General features: G+C 32.4%; 1 pseudogene; it reads left to right on the forward strand.

Moving 5' to 3' along the window:
• Window positions 1-17,647: 17,647 nt before the first annotated feature.
• Window positions 17,648-19,092, forward strand: LOC114711880 (uncharacterized; annotated as a pseudogene).

Raw genomic sequence — 19,092 nt, forward strand, 5'->3', positions numbered from 1 at the left:
AACTGATAGGCGGCGAGTGGCTCCGGAGAGGAGCCGAAAACAAGCTTGTGGGCTTGTGGTTTTGGAGAGAGGAAAAAAAAGAAAACAGAGAGAGAGAGGGCGAGGGATATGGTGATAAAGTAATAATAGAGCTATTAGTTTTTCTTCTCCAATTAATCACCTATCATTATGTATTTTTTTCTGAACAATGGGATAACTAATACTCTTCTAGTCCTTAATATAGGACCTAATTATTAAGTTGGTCTTGGTTCTAATATAAGACCTATTTATCATATTTATTAATTTTCTCTAAATTACCTATATGGATACTCCCTCAACCACAATCAAATAGAAGATGAAGGGGGTATTAAGTAAGATGATCATGATATTTTAAGAAAAACAAATCCCAGTTCTTATAATTAAGTAACCTATCTAATTTTTTTAATTTAATCAAATTAGTTAAATGAGTCTTATATTAAGGATCTGAGGAATTGTAGGATTTGATCAATATACTCCTCTGATCCTAAATATAAAACCCTTATATAAATATAAGGGTTTTATATTTAGTACTAGAAAAGTAATTTATTTTGAATAGTATGTTTGTTTATATTGACTTTTTGAAGAAAAATTAATATGCAAGTCAGTTTCACCTAATTTTTAATCAGGTTAATGTCTTTTTTTTAAAAAAATATTTATAATGTTTTCACTTTTTTATTCATGCCGTTGGGCCTCAGTCACGTCTGATATAATCATCTGGATTCTCAAGAAAAACAGCCTTTTGAGTTAAAGGCTTCAGTCCATACATTGCCCCAGTTCACTTAGGTTCAGAAACGGCTTCCCTTCAGTCCATACATTGCCCCAGTTCACTTAGGCTCAGGAGGGGCTTCCTTTCAGTCCATACATTGCCCCAATTCACTTAGGCTCAGGAGGGGCTTCCTCCTGGCTTCGATGTTTACGTGAACCAATATTTTAAAAGCCGGACTGGACGTCGAATCGGAAAAACTAGCAGGTCACGGTTCAAACGGTCAAATCGGTTAGACCGTTCGGTTGAACCGGTGATGTAATAATTAAATAAAATATAATATTATAAGAAATATTATATATATAAGATAAAAAATATATGTGTAAGAAATAAAATATCAAATTATTAAAACAATTTTTAAAAATTAAATAGTCTAAATATATATATTTAACTTTATATTAATGATTTTATATTTTGGGAAAAAATCATTTTATATTAAAACATCTAAATAAATTTTATATAACAATAAAATTAAAAATAAAAACATGAATAATAAATGAAAAACAAACAAATGTATAAATAATATTATAAACGCGTATGGTGCAATACTGTTTTCAACCTTCAAAATGGGATAATTTATCAATTTTTTAATACAAAAAAATAAATATAAATTATTAAAAATTAAGAAAGGTAAAAATTAGATAGGGCACAGCTACAATAACTTGTCGATTAATATAAAACATATAGGTTGTCAGGCATAATGGGGTGTGGGAAAACGAGAAAAGGCAGAGACCATAATTTTTTAAAAAAAAAAAAATATCAATGCCAACTTGCATTGGAGCAGTCTGGCTCATTTACTGAGAAAACACGTTATCTCACTTCTTCCTTCTCATCTCAGAAAGCTCCAACCTCCGGCTGAAAGCGTCCAATTCGTTTGAGGTCAAGGCCGCGATTGCAAACAGCAAAGAACTATAGATGAAGGCCTGAAGTATTTTATTTCTTTTTCTCATGTATGATTTTCGTTATAAATTAGATCTGTCTGTGGATAAATATGTATTTGCTTTGATATTCCTTTCTTTCTCCCTCTTCTTCTCCTTCTTCTTCACACTCCGTTTGTTCCTTTTGGCTCATGCTCAACCCGGATGGTTTTTCATTACCCGCTCCGGTTCCCGGTCCAAATCCCAGCTCTAACTAGTTGAATCCGGTCTGACCATGAGAACGAGCTAATGGTGTGAGACGGCCCACTCTCTCCTCTGGGCGACGGTTTGACCGATCGGACCATCCGGTCTGGTCCGGGCCTGAAAACATTGATGTGAGCGCACTGTGACAAAATCAATGCATTGTAGCTAACAAGCTGGTGTGTATCAAGAAAACAAGAGTTGGTTTAGGATCAGTTTGGATTAGCAGTAAAAAAAAATAACTTATTTTTAATCTGAGTTTTTGAAAGATAAGATTAGGTAATGTGATTTGTGTTTGAATTGAATTTTATAAAAGTTAGTTTGTAAAGTAGAAAAATTGTTTGGATTATGAGGGCGTACTCATCTCATCTTATTTATAAGACACTTTTAATATATTTCACACATATTAAGAAAAATCTTAAACTATCTTAATTTTTTTAAAAAATGTAACAATTTTTAACTTTATCTCTATTTAATATATATACTTCAAAAATAATCATTTACACTATAATAAATGAAAGATAAAATAGCACATTTATATTAAAAATTTAAAGAGGTGACTTGTAAATAAGGTTAAGAAAAACCTTCTCTTTTTGACTTATAAATAAAATTAGAGGATTATTTGAAATCAAAAGTGTATTTGTAACCTATTTATTACTCTCAATTAATTTTAACTAATTTTTTATTATTCATAAATTAATTATGTCAGGTTTATAAGAAGAATTAGAAGGAGTACAGTTTCCTTAAAGGTGGAACCCAACTTGTTTTTAACTTCTCTCCGCCTTTTAACGCTCCTCACTTTTCTCTCTTCATAGTTGAAAAGTATAAGTAACAAATTTTTACTTTTGACTTATCCTGGCTTTTAATCGAAAACCACAATCTCCTTAAAGCTAATACGAACAACCAGATTTCATCAATGGCACAGCTTGTCGTTTATATCGCACAATTACCTCCTAAAATACCCTGACGAACAGGTCTTTAATTGGCAAAGAATTGGCTCATAACTCAAAAGGTCATGAGTTGAAATCCTACTATCTATATGAGAACCTTGTCAGTGGGTGTTTTGTATGCACTTTCTAGACTTGAAGGCCTATCTTAACCTCTTGGGCTTTCAGAATCCAACTCATCTAAATTTTTTCAATTAAAAAAAAAACAATCAATGAAGCTGGCAACATGAAACGCAAGCCAAAAACATACCGGTGATGAATAATATAATTCATTATTAAAATGATTGGAATATGAAATAATATTTAATTATAATTTTAAAATATTTTGAATATTTAATACTATCAAATAATATTTGGTTTTATTTTTTATTATTTATTATCATTTGTATTTAATTTTATAATTTATAATTTTAGAATATTCTCTCCTTAATTACTAAAGTTAAAATGAGGTTATAAATAGCTTTCAACACATGTCGTATTAAAGACGCCTTATAAGTTAAATAAATTGAGCTTTTAAGTTCTCTCTCTGAGGCTTTCTTATTTGTCTCATTTCCCCTCCTTTTTGCATTCTCACTCTTCTCTCTAATCTCTATTTCTCTTCTCCATTATGTCTTCTCTTCTTTTTCCGTCTCACATCACAAACTAATTGAGGATGTTTTTAGTTAAGATAAACGATTAAACATCCATTCCGGTGGCAAAACAAAAGCAGAGTGAAAAACCATTGCCTGTTTAGCAACAAACAAGGCCTTAATCATGTGGTATATATTGCAGAAGTTACTCGGCATAAAAAATTTAAAACGGAGATATACTATAACTGATTCATTAAAATTCACGTGGCTCCCCATTTCTTGAGCTCAAAAGTTGCAACTAAGCATCTTGGTATATATAAACCTCATTCTTTCTAGGACGTGCCCATCCATCTCCATCGACGACCCTTTTTATTTTAGTTTATTCCTTAACCATCTTCCTGACCAACTCCCTCACATCATTCCTCATTCCTATTTTTCACTTTTAATCATTCTCTTACTTTATTTCTTACTCTTCCTTTTGCTAATTTTAAGGATAAATACACACACACAGGGCCAGCGTCTAACACATACACAAGAGAGGTATTTAATCCACACACACACACACACAAAACTCTCCGATTTGCAGTGGGGATGTTGAGATTTAGATTCAGCAAGTGAGGGTAATAGTTCATTTGTATTATATGTTCATAATTAAATAGATATTGCGAATGATATATGAGGAGCTAAAACATATTATGATTTTAGTAATTTCATTAAATTGCTAATTCATTATTAAAATGAACTCTTAATATCTCTTGCCAACTTTTTGATCTTTCGCATCTTAATGAACACAAATCCCAATTTGTGTGAGTAGTCCAAAAGAGATGTGTCTGCTATTGGGAAGTTTAAGGGATTAATGTTGCACAATCGCTCTTACGTGTAGCTTTTATTATTTACACGATTTCCTTCGAGGCACAATATACAAGAGCGAATATAGTGCTTTTTTTTCCCATGATTAGCTGATTAAATCAAATCTAAGTATTGTTAGGTTTACTTGGAGATAAACGTTTTCTATATTTACACAAACTCAAATTCAAATTTCATATTTAAGAGGCCAAAATCTCTTATACTATGAGTAATATTTGTTGGTTAAATTGTACTTGTTTCGCCATTTGACCCAATTATGAATGGTTAAGTTTTGACATTTTATAAAATATTTTTTAAACTATAGATATGAATTATTTACATTAAGTTTTGACAAATGAAATTTATGTATTTATTTTCATTTTTTACATTTTAATAATAATTTTGTAAAATGTTAAATCCTAGTCATTCATTCAAAATTTGATTTTAAGGGTTGAGAGCATAAATAACATGTAGGAAGAAAGTGGAGCAGGGGGAAGAGAAGTCAAATCCCCCTTTTCAACATAAGAAATCTATCTCTTTCCAATCATTGTTATGTTTTTTATTTAATCAAAAGTAATTACTTTTGATGTTTAAAACATAAAGTTTTTACTTCTGTATTTTTTAAGATTCGAATTTATATTTTTTTATTTATGAAAGTGAAGCTACTTACCACTTTAACTAACAATTTTAAATTATTGTTATTATTATTGGACTCAATACTTAAGCTAATGAATGTTGGTTTAATTTATTTGTGAGCGCGATATTTAAATTTTTTTTCACTTATTGATAAACTTCAAGGCGGATGTATTTTCAAAGAAAATGATATATGCTTCATAGTTGAAAAAAACCTTAAAAGGCCTTCTTTGGGGGACATATTGTATCATTTACTATTCATTAATTTGATGTTTATTTAATCCCTTCTACGGAAAAGAACTAGGCAGATGCAAATAAGGAGCTAACATGCAAAATTGGGAGTATGATTTCATATTTCCAGCAGCTTGTCGGGCCATTTAATTGGTTGGAAGAACTGAAAAGCAAGAAATATAAACGTAACACCGACTGAAAACAGGACTACTTTTTTTAATACAAAATAACTTGTGCATTTTATATTACGTGCTTAAGTCATTATTCTCATCCCAACCTTGTTTCTTTTCCCTTTCTATGTGCATAATTCCATGATTGTAGAGTCTTGCCACGATTAGATCATTCTAACAATTAGAATGCATACGTACGTATATGGAACTATAATAAATTTGTCCCATGCATTAGAGAGAAAGACATATTTATTTCAAAATTCTTTAGTAATGAAGCTCACTAACTTTTGAGCCGTACAAAATAAAATACGTAGTCAAATACAATTTAAATACTACCTCCAGTCCTTAATACGAAACCTCATTTGATTTTTATTTTGGTTCTAAATATAAGATCCCCAATCTATTTTGTCTCTAATATTTATGTATTTTTCTTCCAAGATAGTCCTTTTAACAATAGTAGTTCTAGCCAATACATTTGATTAGTAAGGATATCTTAGGAAAGACAACACCTATTTATGACAAATAACTAATTTAATTTTTTTTTTAATCTTTTCAAATTAGTCAACTAGCTCTTATAATTAGGACCGGAGGTAGTATATCATATCAGCTAAATACATTATATCATCTTCCTATACATTTTATATATCTTATAAGATATAGATTGTAAAGGCATCTACCAAATTTTACCAAGCGAAGTCATCGGAATGGGAGCATTGAGTGTGCGCGTGTGTAAACTAACAGTGAATATAAAATATCAAAACAAGTGGTAACAGGTCATAATCTTTCCTGCGTCTTATCATTGGCAAACACCGAGGTGCATATATTTTCAAAGAAAGTTTTAGGAGGCTTCTTTATGGGACATATTGTATCATTTATTATTATTCGTTTGATGTTTATCTAATATTCCATATATTATATTATTCAGAGAAAAATGTAACACCAGCGGAAAATTCAGGCCAAAAAGAAAACATCAGCTGAAAATTACAGGACTATACATATAGTTTACATTAAAAAAAATCTCTTTTCTTTTTATCATTTTTTTAGTTGCAGCCTTGCGGGTAGCTTAGCCTAGAGTCATCATTTTCATCCCCACCTTGTTTCTTTTATGTTACAATATTCATGAGCCAGTTATGCATGGTTGTAGTCTAGCCATGTACGATTCCTTAATCACACTGCAGGTAACCCTAAAAGCTCCTTTAACGTTTCTTCCTTTCCTCAATCACATTGGAAATTCCTCTCAAAGAAGAAACGATCAAGTATTCGTAGGAGTCAAAGAATTATGTCAGAAAACAATGAAATACACAATATAATATAATACTAGCAAAATGTCTCAAATCATATATATTATACCATTTACGGGATAACATGATTAAATATCTCAAAAATATTTAGGAGTGAGCATTTAGTATCTTGAATTTTTTTTTTTTTTGCTCTTATATCTCTTGAAAGTTTATTTTTACAGTAAAAATACGTTACTGTTATCCGCTGTTAAGTTTGTCAGTTGAATTATGTGGTTTAATCAGTGTCTTTAATGATCAAACTTAATAACTATTAACGGTTTAGGAAAAAAATGCTACGAAATAAAGCTTTTAAGGTATATAAGAGCAAAAAAAAAAAATTAGGTGCTTGACATTCTTTCATGAATAGTTTCAAGATATTATTTAAACAACTTATCTCTTCTATTTACCACCCAAATTCATCACATAAGCTTTCTACGGATTTTATATATATGGTATGTAAAAGTATCGATTATATATATTCTTTTAGATTATGGTGTGAATCACTATACTACATTACTACTCGTATGTTGTATCATCTCTCTAGCTTTGGTATTCCAACGCCTATCAACCTTTGTTTAATTTGTTGAAGATCTCATATTTTACGTGTTGAAAGAACAGTAATTGCAGGGAATTTTTTTTTAAAGGAAACGATTTGGATAACCGATGATATGTATTGAGGCTAACTAGCTAGGCGCCTTGCATATTAGGCCACCCTTTCAAGTTCGGACCCAAATTATGAGCTCTATCTATCTAAACATAAACCTACAATATAATATCAATAATATAAGTATCAAATATATATATATAGCACAAGTTGTATCGTTTATAAATTATAATCTCGAACGAAGGGGGCTATAAATGATATGGACCATTAATGAAGAGAAAAGGCAGAATGGACGTCACTTAGTACGCATGGCGACTGGATGTTTGAGTAGTACTATAATCCACACAGATGAATGCTATATTGATGATGTTCTTGTTCTTGAATGATCTGGAACAGTACCATGTTACAACCTAGCAATCCTGGGGCTATATGGAGCCCATGAACACAAAAGCAATAGTTTTCTTTTTTTAAAGTGCAGTGGCAAAAGTTGGAGCAGGTAAAATCCACGACAATGTGTCCGGCGAGTGAACGACATCACCACGCGGCTCTTCGCTCTCAACGTTGTCGCACATTCTCGTTCTTATGTATGACGAAACCAGACACGAACTGCCCTATCCCATCATGTGCTTTTAATTCTCCATGCTCAGTTTTCACTTTCGTATTACACTTTTCCTCTTCCTTTTGTTTACACTTAGCTGGATCACACATGATGATTTGCGTGCCTCGGATTTCTGTTTCCTTCTAAGATTCTGGTCAGCCAAACTTTCACATATTCTCTTTGTTTTGTTCTCTCTAACTACATATTCTGCGGCAATTAAAATCTATTGCTACAGCTAAAAGCTAGAGCTCCCTCTCTCTTTCTCTATCAATCTAAAGTATTACCTCCAGTCCTAAATATAAGAATTAGTTTGATTTTTATTTTGGTCTTAAATATAAGAACTCAATCTATTTTGTTCTCATATTTATCTATTTTCTTCAAATATAGTCCTTGTAATAATGATAATTCTAACTAATACACTTGATTATCAAGGACATTTTAGGAAAGACAATACCTGTTTATTACAAATAATTAACTTAACTAGATTCCTTAAACTACTCAAATTAGTCAACTAGCTCTTATATTAAGAAGCAGAAGAGATAGTACTTTTTAGTGTCTGTAGCTTCCAAGTTACCAGGCACAATCTCTGTTCATCTCCCCGTTAGCTTTTGACTTGCCTTCCTCCTGCAGATTCATCCTTCAACACAAGAACATATAATAATGGAGTAAAAAATATATAACTCTTACGGTGATAGTGATAGAGTAGTGCTCTACGTGTAAAGTATCTTCTATCTTTCATGGATAGTCAATTTGCAATTCATTTGTGTGCGCGCGTGACTATGTAATAAAAGATAAGATTTGTAAAATTTCCTGCCTCAAATTTCATGTAAAAACAATTCTACCTGCAAAATTTAGCATGTTTATAAAGGTTATATACATAGTAGTTACGGCATATATACATTGCATGGACCATTTCTAGTCATAAATATATATGTATTGATATGAATTCAGATGGTAATTCTGTCACTTTACATGATATTGGTCAAGCTGAGGTAAGCTGAAGGAAAGATATTCAAATTTAAGAGGTTTCTATGTGTATTTAGAGCTCAAATTAACATAGGCTAAAGTATACAGTTAGTTCTTTAACTTTGTATAAAGTTTAAATTTAGTCCTTTAATTTTAAAAAGTATACTTTTAGTTCTTTAATCCTAAATTTTTTTTAAAAAAATGATGACATTAGGATCTTAAATGTTGATAAAATATTCTCAAATGTTAATATATTAAATTTAAGGGTTAAGGTTCTTAATTGCCCCGGAAGTTTTTTCCGAGAAGCACTCAGCACCCGGAAGTTTTTGTTTGTTCTTAAATATCTCGGAAGTAATTTATCGTAGCAATTATGTCCCGAGTTAACGTTCAGGCAAACGGACATCTGTAAATGACACGGTGTGAGAAGATGGACGACACGTTGGTGAATGAGATGGTGACGTGGCACTGTTGTGTCGACAAAATAAAAGTTGATACCGAAGGTCAATGTTGTCATCGAAGGTCGCTTTTGTCGTCAACATTGAGAGCTAGGGCAAAACAAAGCGAGGTGGGGCGCATGTGAAGTCTGAGAAGAGGACAGAGCCGAGAAGACCAAAGATCAGTTTTCAAATATGTATTCAAGAAGACCAGTTCTCAAATACGTATTCGAGAAGACCATTTCTCTAATATATATTCAAGAATATAGTTGAAAATAAGCTTTGAGTTAGAATGGTGTTACCAAAGGATGCGTGTGATGTGCAACAGTAAAAGACACAAAGGATACGTGGGATGTGTGACAGTAGAAGACACAAAGCTATTTATATTGATTAATATTGATTAGTCGATAAGGGTATTTATCGATTAACAAATCGATAAATGAGGACTTGAATTGTTTCTTTTATTTATTGAAGTCCTTATCGATAAATACCATTTATCGATAACCTTATCGGACAAAAGTTTATGAAATTGGCTCAATTATATCGAGTAGCTTATCAATAAGTTCATTTATCAAATAGCTTATCGATAAATGACCACCATTTATCAACTTTGCTACATCAGTGTTATTTGGCTCTCCAACATTTACAGAACATACATCCAAAAAAACAATAGACTGGTACAGCTAGAACCAAAAGAGAACAAGGCCAAGTACAAATACACCTTCCTAAATCCTAAGAAGTGCCATCTAAATACGCCAAATAGACTAAACAGTGCTATCTAAATCCCATAAATAGCATACTGGTACAAATAATATAGCTATTCCCTTCCTCTCCTTGCATCGAACTTCAATTCCTTCGGCTAGAAGAGGCAATTACTGTGTGGTCCCTGTGAGCTAGGAGTTGTGAGGTGGTTGAGGCTGGTTGTCCTGACCACATTAGTCCTGGAGGAGTGAATGGTAGGTTAGAAGGAGTGGAAGTAATTGCTCCATCACCTCGATACTGGATTCTACGGGAGCCACTACCATTGGAATCAGACATGCTCCGAGAGATCCTTATTGAAAGCTCATTTGGGATGGGAAACCTTGTTTCTATGTCTGCATGGTGCTCCATGTATTCTTCTCCCTCATCAAGGACAACTTGTGAATTCAAGCCACGCTGCATAATGACATTAACAATATAGTTAGATTCTGAAAACATGGAATGAAAAAGGATTATGAAAACAGATTAAACGATCACATACATTGTAGACAGTTCGTCCAATTTCCTCATCAATCTGGACTCCCATTCCACTATCAACACGGCTCTTGTAGAAAGCCCTTCCACCACGTGATCTTCTGTTCGTGTCAGACTGTTGAGTGCTGGTTTGTGACTGTTCACTCTCAGTCTACCTCTCCAATATGCCTCATCACGTACTTCAGCATCACCATCATCATCATTGTTTGACTCAGGATCAGGATCAGGATCATCATTATCATTTCCACTAGTAATGCTCTTCTCATCTACCCTGTCTCTATCATCATTCACAGAACCCCCCAAACATTTCTTCGTTTCATCAATTGTCTTCAAAGCCCTCTCAAATTCACCCACGATACTGTACGGATCCCTCGATTCTTCGCTACCCCTTGGTAGTGAACTACTGGGACCACCACCGGGACCACTACCACCCCTCCTTGTCATCTCACCTCAACCCTAAACTAATTTAAAAAAAGAAAATGACTTCGCCACACCGGATTTGAAAATAAGAACCTAATGACGAGGATCTAATATTCCATACCTTTTCAATCCGGTCGAATCTCTACTCTGTCCTCTTCTCAGACTTCACATGCGCCCCACCTCACTTTGCTTTACCCTAGCTCTCAGTGTCGATGACAAGAGTGACCTTCGATGACAACATTGACCTTCGGCATCAACTTTTATTTTGTCGACACAACAGTGCCACGTCACCATCTCATTCACTAACGTGTCGTCCATCTTCTCGACACCGTGTCATTTACAGAAGTCCGTTTGCCTGAACGTTAACTCGGGGCATAATTGCTACGATAAATTACTTCCGGGATATTTAAGAACAAACAAAAACTTCCGGGTGCTGAGTGCTCCTCGGGGAAAACTTCCGGGGCAATTAAGAACCTTAATCCTAAATTTAATTTTCAAAATATTCATGATTGTTACAAAAAAATCATCATTAAAGCCTAATGATTTTAGGATTAAAGGATCAAATATATCTTTTTAAGGTTAAAGTACCAAATTAAAACATTTTACAAAGTTAAAGGACTAAATGCATACTTTAACTATTAACATATTATAAAAGTCGTGTTTGATAATTATAAGGATATTTTAGATAGTAAATTACTCCTCCGGTCCTTAATATAGGACCCACTTATTGAGTTGGTTTTGGTCCTAAATATAAAACCGTCTTCTTATATTTATTAGTTTCTCTAAACTACCCCTATAAATACTCCCTCAACCACAATCAAGTAGAGGAGGGAGAGGGGTATTAAGAAAGATGATTATGATGTTTTAGGAAAAACATGTTACATTTTTTATAATTAACTAACTTACCTAACTTCCTTAATCTAATCAAATTAGTTAAATAGGTCTTATATTAAGGACCGAAGGAGTATAAATTTAGAAGCAAAAATAAAAACAAGACCAAAAAATTATGGAGATACTTTAGAGAATAAATTATAAATTTGAAACGTGAAATGCATTGAAATCTTATATTTAAAACAAAATATAATATCCAACTACCTGTTATATTAAATACTAAATGTAGTATTATGTATGACTCATTTCAAGTTACGTGTAAAATATATGTATTCACAATCTTTTTAAAAGCTGCAAAGACCTAGTACATTGCTATTTATTGCAAGTTGCCAATGATATCGTTTTTCTCCCTTTACGTCGTGTGTCGTATTCATTTAGAATTTTCCATCAAATAATTGCCTGGCCCTGTTCTAGCCATCAAATAAATTTTGAGAAAGAAATTCAGACATGGTGATCAAACTAATTAATCATACGAACCATATTACATACACGTAATTTTGGTGCGCTTGCGTGTGTATGCAACTTATAAATCACGCTACAAAACAATACTACCGCCAATTTTAAATCCAAGAGTTAGATGATAGATTTTAAATATAAGATATTAATTTATTTTGTATTTTGAATATGCAGTTTTTTCTAAAACATTTTTATTAGTTACACATGACAAAGGAATTTCACTTTTCCTTAAACAGTAGTTACAATGTACGTGATAAGAAAGTGTATTTTGAAAAAACTAATGTACATTTGTCTATAAATAACTTAGTTAATATTTTTTATATAAAAAATTTAGTTATGCAGTTTTTATATTAAAGATCAGAGGGAGTAATAAAAACCGATTACAATTCATCGTACATTTAAAGAGAAAATGACACAAAATTGTGTGATAAATGTTAATTACTTCCTTTTCAAACGTAAAATCGTTTCTTTTCCCAAATATATTTTGTGTGAATAACTATTTTTGTGATTATAAAAGATCCCTATAACTATGACTTAAGGACAAGGTCCTAATCACGATCCATCAATCCAGATCGATCAAGACACACTGATAAGCAAATGGAACCTAGAACATGTACATTTAAGCGCTTAGTTTAAAGTGGCATCTCTCTTCAACTTTTTGTCTTGGCCATATTTCTCTTGAACTTTAGTAAGGACATCAACTTCATCGTATGTATGTGCATTGGTGGATAGGACACATGTTTTATCATCTGTCAATGTCGGCCAAAACTGACTGTTATTACGATATCCTCATCAAGAACAAACCTTGTAATAATCGAGTCTCCTATGGTGATCATCAGTGAACGAACGTCGTCGTCGTTATTGTTCTCATCACTTTTTCCACTGATGACTTGAATTTTGGAGAACATGCTAGGGCTGCCACCATGTTCCTGAAGGAGCCAATGAGCCATATTATTATAAGGCATGTATTTAGTTTTATATTCAAAATTACTTAAATTAAAACATATATGTACGTATGATTTGGTGATGGAAATTAATCAACTGCTTTAATAAAAGTAAAGTTTTAATGGTTTTTAACGTAACATTAAACACACTCTGCGTATCATATGTAGCGTTGTAACTAGGTCAAACAACCAATAGTCAATATTTAAGTATCTTTTCAAATACTACTTCCAGTCCTTAATATAAGAGTTTTGATTTTTATTTTGGTTCTAAATATAAGATCTCATCCTCTTTGTCTCTCATATTTATCTATTTTTTTCAAGGTAATTCCTGTAATAATGATAGTTCTAACCAATACACTTAATTAACAAGGATATTTTGAGAAAGACAATATCTGTTTATTACAGATAACTAATGTAACTAATTTTCTTAATCTACTCAAATTAGTCAACTAGCTTTTATATTAAGGACTGGAGGTAGTATTACAAATTAAATATACATTACATGTTGGCAAGTATTTGTGTACCTTAGATTTTAGTTTTGTTACAAATTTTTGCCGTGCTGCTGGAGGATAGGAACACTAGGTGACATGCAACTGCTGATTAAACCGACAATGCGTGAAACTAGGGGCGCATTATTTGAAGCTTCGTGGTATAAACTATAAGTGGTGAATTATTGTACTTTGAGGAATTTAATTGGAGGAAACCTAGTGGGAGTTCTTTAATTTTAAGAAATTCAATGCTTTAATATATAAAGCATCTTACAAATCTTAAGAACAATTGGTACTTTTATATCTAAAATGCTTTTATGAGTATATTGAAATTACTTTCTTATGCTTCATTGGTATGGCTTATATCCCCGTGCATTAATCAAGGGTAAAATAAAAAAAAATCAAATATTAAGTGTTACTACCTCTGGTCCTGAATATTAAAAGCTTATTTGATTTTTATTTTAGTCCTAAATATAAGACTCCAATCTACTTTATCTTTCATATTTATTCATTTTTTAGGTAGTCCTTATAATAATGATAGTTCTAATCTATACACTTGATTAACAAGGATATTTTAAGAAAGATAATACATATTTATTACAAACAATTAACTTAACTAATTTTTTTAATCTACTTAAATCGGCTAACTAATTCTTATATTAAGGACTAAATGTAGCATCTAACTAATTTTTTTGCTGCTGATTAGAAGTTAACGGAGACAGTGTGTGTGTGCGTGTAATAATTAGTTCTATTTACTTCTTAGATTCCTAGTATTATAGCCACTCATTCATGTCTTGAGAAATCCATCAAAATATATTGCAAGTTAAGATGAGGCCTGGTACAGTTGGCATTTAGCTGGATTTTTTAAAAACATTTAATTAGAAATTTGACACTTGACAGTGTGCATAAAGGAACTCCAATAATCGATACTAAAACTTTTCGGGAATTCTAAGATGTGGATTGTTATAACTTTTTTAACATTTACATTAAACTTGCTTAAAATAGTTATTCTTCCGGTTCTTAATATAAGATCCATTTAACTAATTTGATTAGATTAAAAAAATTAGGTAAATTAGTTAATTATAAGAAATGTGACATATTTTTCCTAAAATATCATAATCATCTTTCTTTCTCTCCCTCTTCTATTTGATTATGGTTGAAGGAGTATCATAGCGGTAATTTAGAGAAAATTAATAAATATGAGAAATATTTATGAAGGAGTTGTGGATATTTTTTTTAAAAAATACTCAATATTGGCTTGAAATGTTAAAAAGAGCAATGTCACTCTTTTCAATTATAAAGCTAACGTTAGCTGTTAAAAACTAACTTACTATAATAAACATTTTTAACGAATTAGGGTGATACTACTTATATTTTAACACTTTGAGAGCAAATTAAAAAAATTGCAGATACTCATAATTCCTCCCAGAATACTTCCAAGATAAAAATAATTCTTAACTCCTTCTCTTTTGACATGAAGAGTTCTCTTTTTACTCAATAAAAAAGGAAAAAGAATGTCATTGATATGATAAATATAGATAATATTACACGTACGTAGTAGGACGAGAGATATGTAAGGAAGAAGGAAGGTGGTTGTTTCGTTGCGTTAGATACAAAGAGACACGGATTGGAAGTAAAAAAATAGGAAAAAGGTAGATGGAGAAAGAAGGCCGTGTTTGGGGGACTCGTAATTCTTGAAATATCTCCCGATTTTTAAATCCCGAAGTTCATTTTCCTCTTTGGCTTTTAATAAGATCTGTGCTTCTTCCTTTTCACTGAATATATTATAAAGTGCTGACTCTTCCCCTACACACTCACCTCTCACTTCACTTTCAGATTAGATTGCTATGCCTCTTCACACACTGTGCTCTCTCTCTCTCTCTCTCGCCATCTCACAATCACTGTCGAGCAACCACCAAATACGCCACAACACAACCACCTTTTCTATTCCCTCACGATATTAAATATAATCACTGCGTTTTGTTCTTCTCATCAGAAATCAGAAGCCATCACCAGCCTCCCGCACAAGCTTCTCTGATCTCTCTCTCTCTCTCTCTCGTTCATTCTTCACTGATCACAATAATGAAGGCAAGTTAAGCTCTTGAATTTCTTTCAGACCCAGATTACTATGAATGAATTGATGTTTCTGATATATATCAGTATATATACGCACACTGATTGATGAAGCTTAGCTTATTGTTAACGTACGTGCCTTCACTTGGCCTCTGTGAATTTTCAGTTCTTCAGCTGGGTGCAGAACATCAAACTCGGAGCTGCAGCGAGGCAAGATAACAGATCAAATCCAAACACCTATTCATCAACTACTTGTAAGCCCCTTAGTTCATTCATGTCTATTTTCTTTCTTTCTTTTCTAATTAATGAGCATGCGTGTGAGGGTGGTTTACACACACAACACACACAAGGCATTTGATTGTTGAGTTGCGACAGAAATGGAAATGATATGCTTGAAGTATGTACAATAGGGGGGAGAGAGAATCTGAGATGTTCAAGTTTTCAGTCTAGATGTGTTCAAGTTTGCTTTTCCAAAAACAGAATAATTGAAAAATGAAGCCCTCTAGCTAGGTCCGATCTATATATGCTTTCACGACTTTACTTATAATTTATAATACTAAATTTCTTGATATAATATAATACTGAATTAAATTTAACGACTATATTTTTTTTTCCACTTAGAAGCTGTATGGATTTTTCTAAATTTTATCTAATATGAGAGTGCTAGTTATTGTTTACTCATAATTAAAAGATATTTTACAATGGAGCGCTATTATAACAATGGTTGAGTCTAATATAAGATACAATCATTCAGTAAGTTTTTAATTTCTTGGTTTCTTGTTTGCTCAAAAAAAAATTTGTTGGTTTCTTGTACGTTCAATTTCAATCTCATTGCTCAGTCCAAAAAAATTTCAATCTCATTGCAGCTAATTCAAACGTATTGGATAGCTTGTCGATATCATTCAAGTAAGATCCAAACAAGGACGAGCTAGTTCTATTAATTGTGAATCATAAACTAGTATAATTAATTAGCTTTAATTTAGGTTTCTTTTTCTATAAGTAGATCTGAAAAACATTTCCCTTCTTTTTCTTTGTGGGAAGGAGTGAGTGAAGGACTATAGGAGAGAGTCTTCTTTAAGATAAAATTCTCCACTTTAGTTATGCCTTGAAAAAAATCATGGTGATAATGATTATGCACTCTCACACAAATACTCAATTTAATGTGATGAAAATTATCAAAATACAGGAGTATCTTAATTCAAAGATATAGTGAATAAATTATATAAAGTAGAAAAAAACAACTTGGCAATATTTTTATGGTTGTATATATATTAAAAAAATTGTTCCCTCTGCCAATAAATAAATAAACTAATATTATTATTGGTGTAAAATAGCAATATAATTGAGTTCTAAAAAAATCAGTAAATAACATGGTATTTTTGAGAGAAATAGACATGGTAAAATCACTTATTTCCACATAATCACTTAACTATAATTGATTGGATTATTACAAGACATTTTTCCGATCCTATCATATTTATGTTAAGGACCAAAATAAAATGTTTGTGTATTCATTTTTAATATTTAAATATTGCTATAAAACTACAATTGAAAAAACTTAGGGGGCTGAATAAAAATAAAAATCATTTAGGTCACAGGAAATGTTTGTGTTTTTAATCAATGGAAGTTGATGAGAGAGGTTAAAAGTTCTTTTCTTCTTGTTTTCTGACTTAAACTTGTGTTTGTAACTTCTGTTTGTAATACTACCTCCAGTTTTTAATATAAGACTTAATTAACTAATTAAGAAAAATTAAAAAAATTAGTTAAGTTAGTTATTGTTATAAATAGGTGTTGTCTTTCCTAAAATACCCTTACTAATCACATATTAGCTAGAATTACCATTTGATGAAGTATTTAACATCTACAACTACTATAAGTATTACTTTAAAAAATAAATAATATGAAAGATAAAATGAATTAAATTTATATTTAAACTAAAATTAAAGCCAGACAACTCTTATAATAATGAGAGGAGGTAGTAGTATACTGTATCCATTCAAAAGAAAAAAATCATTCATGTGGATTCTACCTCCCCTCGAGAATGATGTAGTTCTGGCTCGTTTATGTGGACAGATCGTGCAAAACAAGAGCCCGAGAAGAATTCAGCGATTGGCCGCATGGTTTGCGGGCTTGCAATAGGAACTTTTGGGAACAAGAATGAAGTCAAAGCAAATCCGGAGACCCAAAACGCTCATGGCGAAGATGAAGTAGTGGATTTCACTCCTGAAGAAATTGGGAACCTCCAGAGGGAGCTCAATAAGCTCTTGAGACAGAAACCCAATGTGGAGAAGGAGATCGCCGAACTACCTCTCGACAGGTTTCTCAACTGCCCGTCCTCCTTGGAGGTCGATCGAAGGATCAGTAATGCTCTGTCCAGTGATTCAGATGATAAAGAACAAGATATTGAGAAGACCCTTGGTGTCATCCTTGTAAATGCAAGGACATTTGTGCAGATAATACCAAGAAGGCCATTGGGAAGAAGCCAATTTCTTTTCTTCTTAAGAAATTGTTCGCTTGTAGAAGCGGGTTTGCGCTGCCACCAAATCCTAAAGATATCCTGCAAGAATCAAAAATGGAAAAGGTACACCACCAGCTCGATTATGTTACTCTGAATCTTTTTGCTTCTTTAAATTCGTGACTTTGCAAGGTGAGAAGAACCAATATCTAAGGGTGATTAACTGCGCGGCAGGTCATCGGTATTAGGCAGAGATTTTGACCCGATATTTTGACATGATGTGAACACTGTGATTGGATTAAATGATATGTTGTTTTAGCATATTTTAAAGAATTGTATTGCCTGTCATGTAAGTACTGTATAAGACAAATCAAGAGCCTGTTTTTAAAATTGCTCTGCCTTATAGCAGCCACATAAACCTCAGGACCTGATTTGTATATAATTTTTGGATCTCCAAGTTTATAATATGCTTTTGAAGTACGGGGTTCTTCGAAGGTTCCAACCACTTCATAAATCCATTTTGAAATGAGTTGACCAAGACAAGGCACTATTCGTTTATCTTATATGTATTTTCATTTTGTGTTATTTGCGTATCACGCCGAAGTAGTATTATTTAGTGCTCTACTACATGTTTCCTTAAAATCTTTCTCATTTTTTCCCCCATATGCAGCTTTTAAGGACAATTCTTCACAAGAAAATATACTCCCAAACTTCTCGATCACCGTCAATGAGAAGGTGCTTAGAGGACAAGAAGATTGCAAAGAGGAATGATGAGGAAGAAACAGAGGAGAGAACTGACGATGGCTGTAAATGGGTTAAGACTGATTCCGAATGTAAGTTGACATGAATCTTTCGATGCTGTTTTATGAGCCATGGAAATTCCAAAATGGGGGGCATGGGTGGCACAGACTAATGTGATCCTTTTATTATTGCAGACATCGTCCTAGAGATATAA

This window comes from Neltuma alba, unplaced genomic scaffold (genome assembly GCF_004799145.2).
Source record: "Neltuma alba isolate B1F8T4 unplaced genomic scaffold, ASM479914v2 tig00011322_pilon, whole genome shotgun sequence".
In the NCBI taxonomy this organism is placed as follows: Eukaryota; Viridiplantae; Streptophyta; class Magnoliopsida; order Fabales; family Fabaceae; genus Neltuma; species Neltuma alba.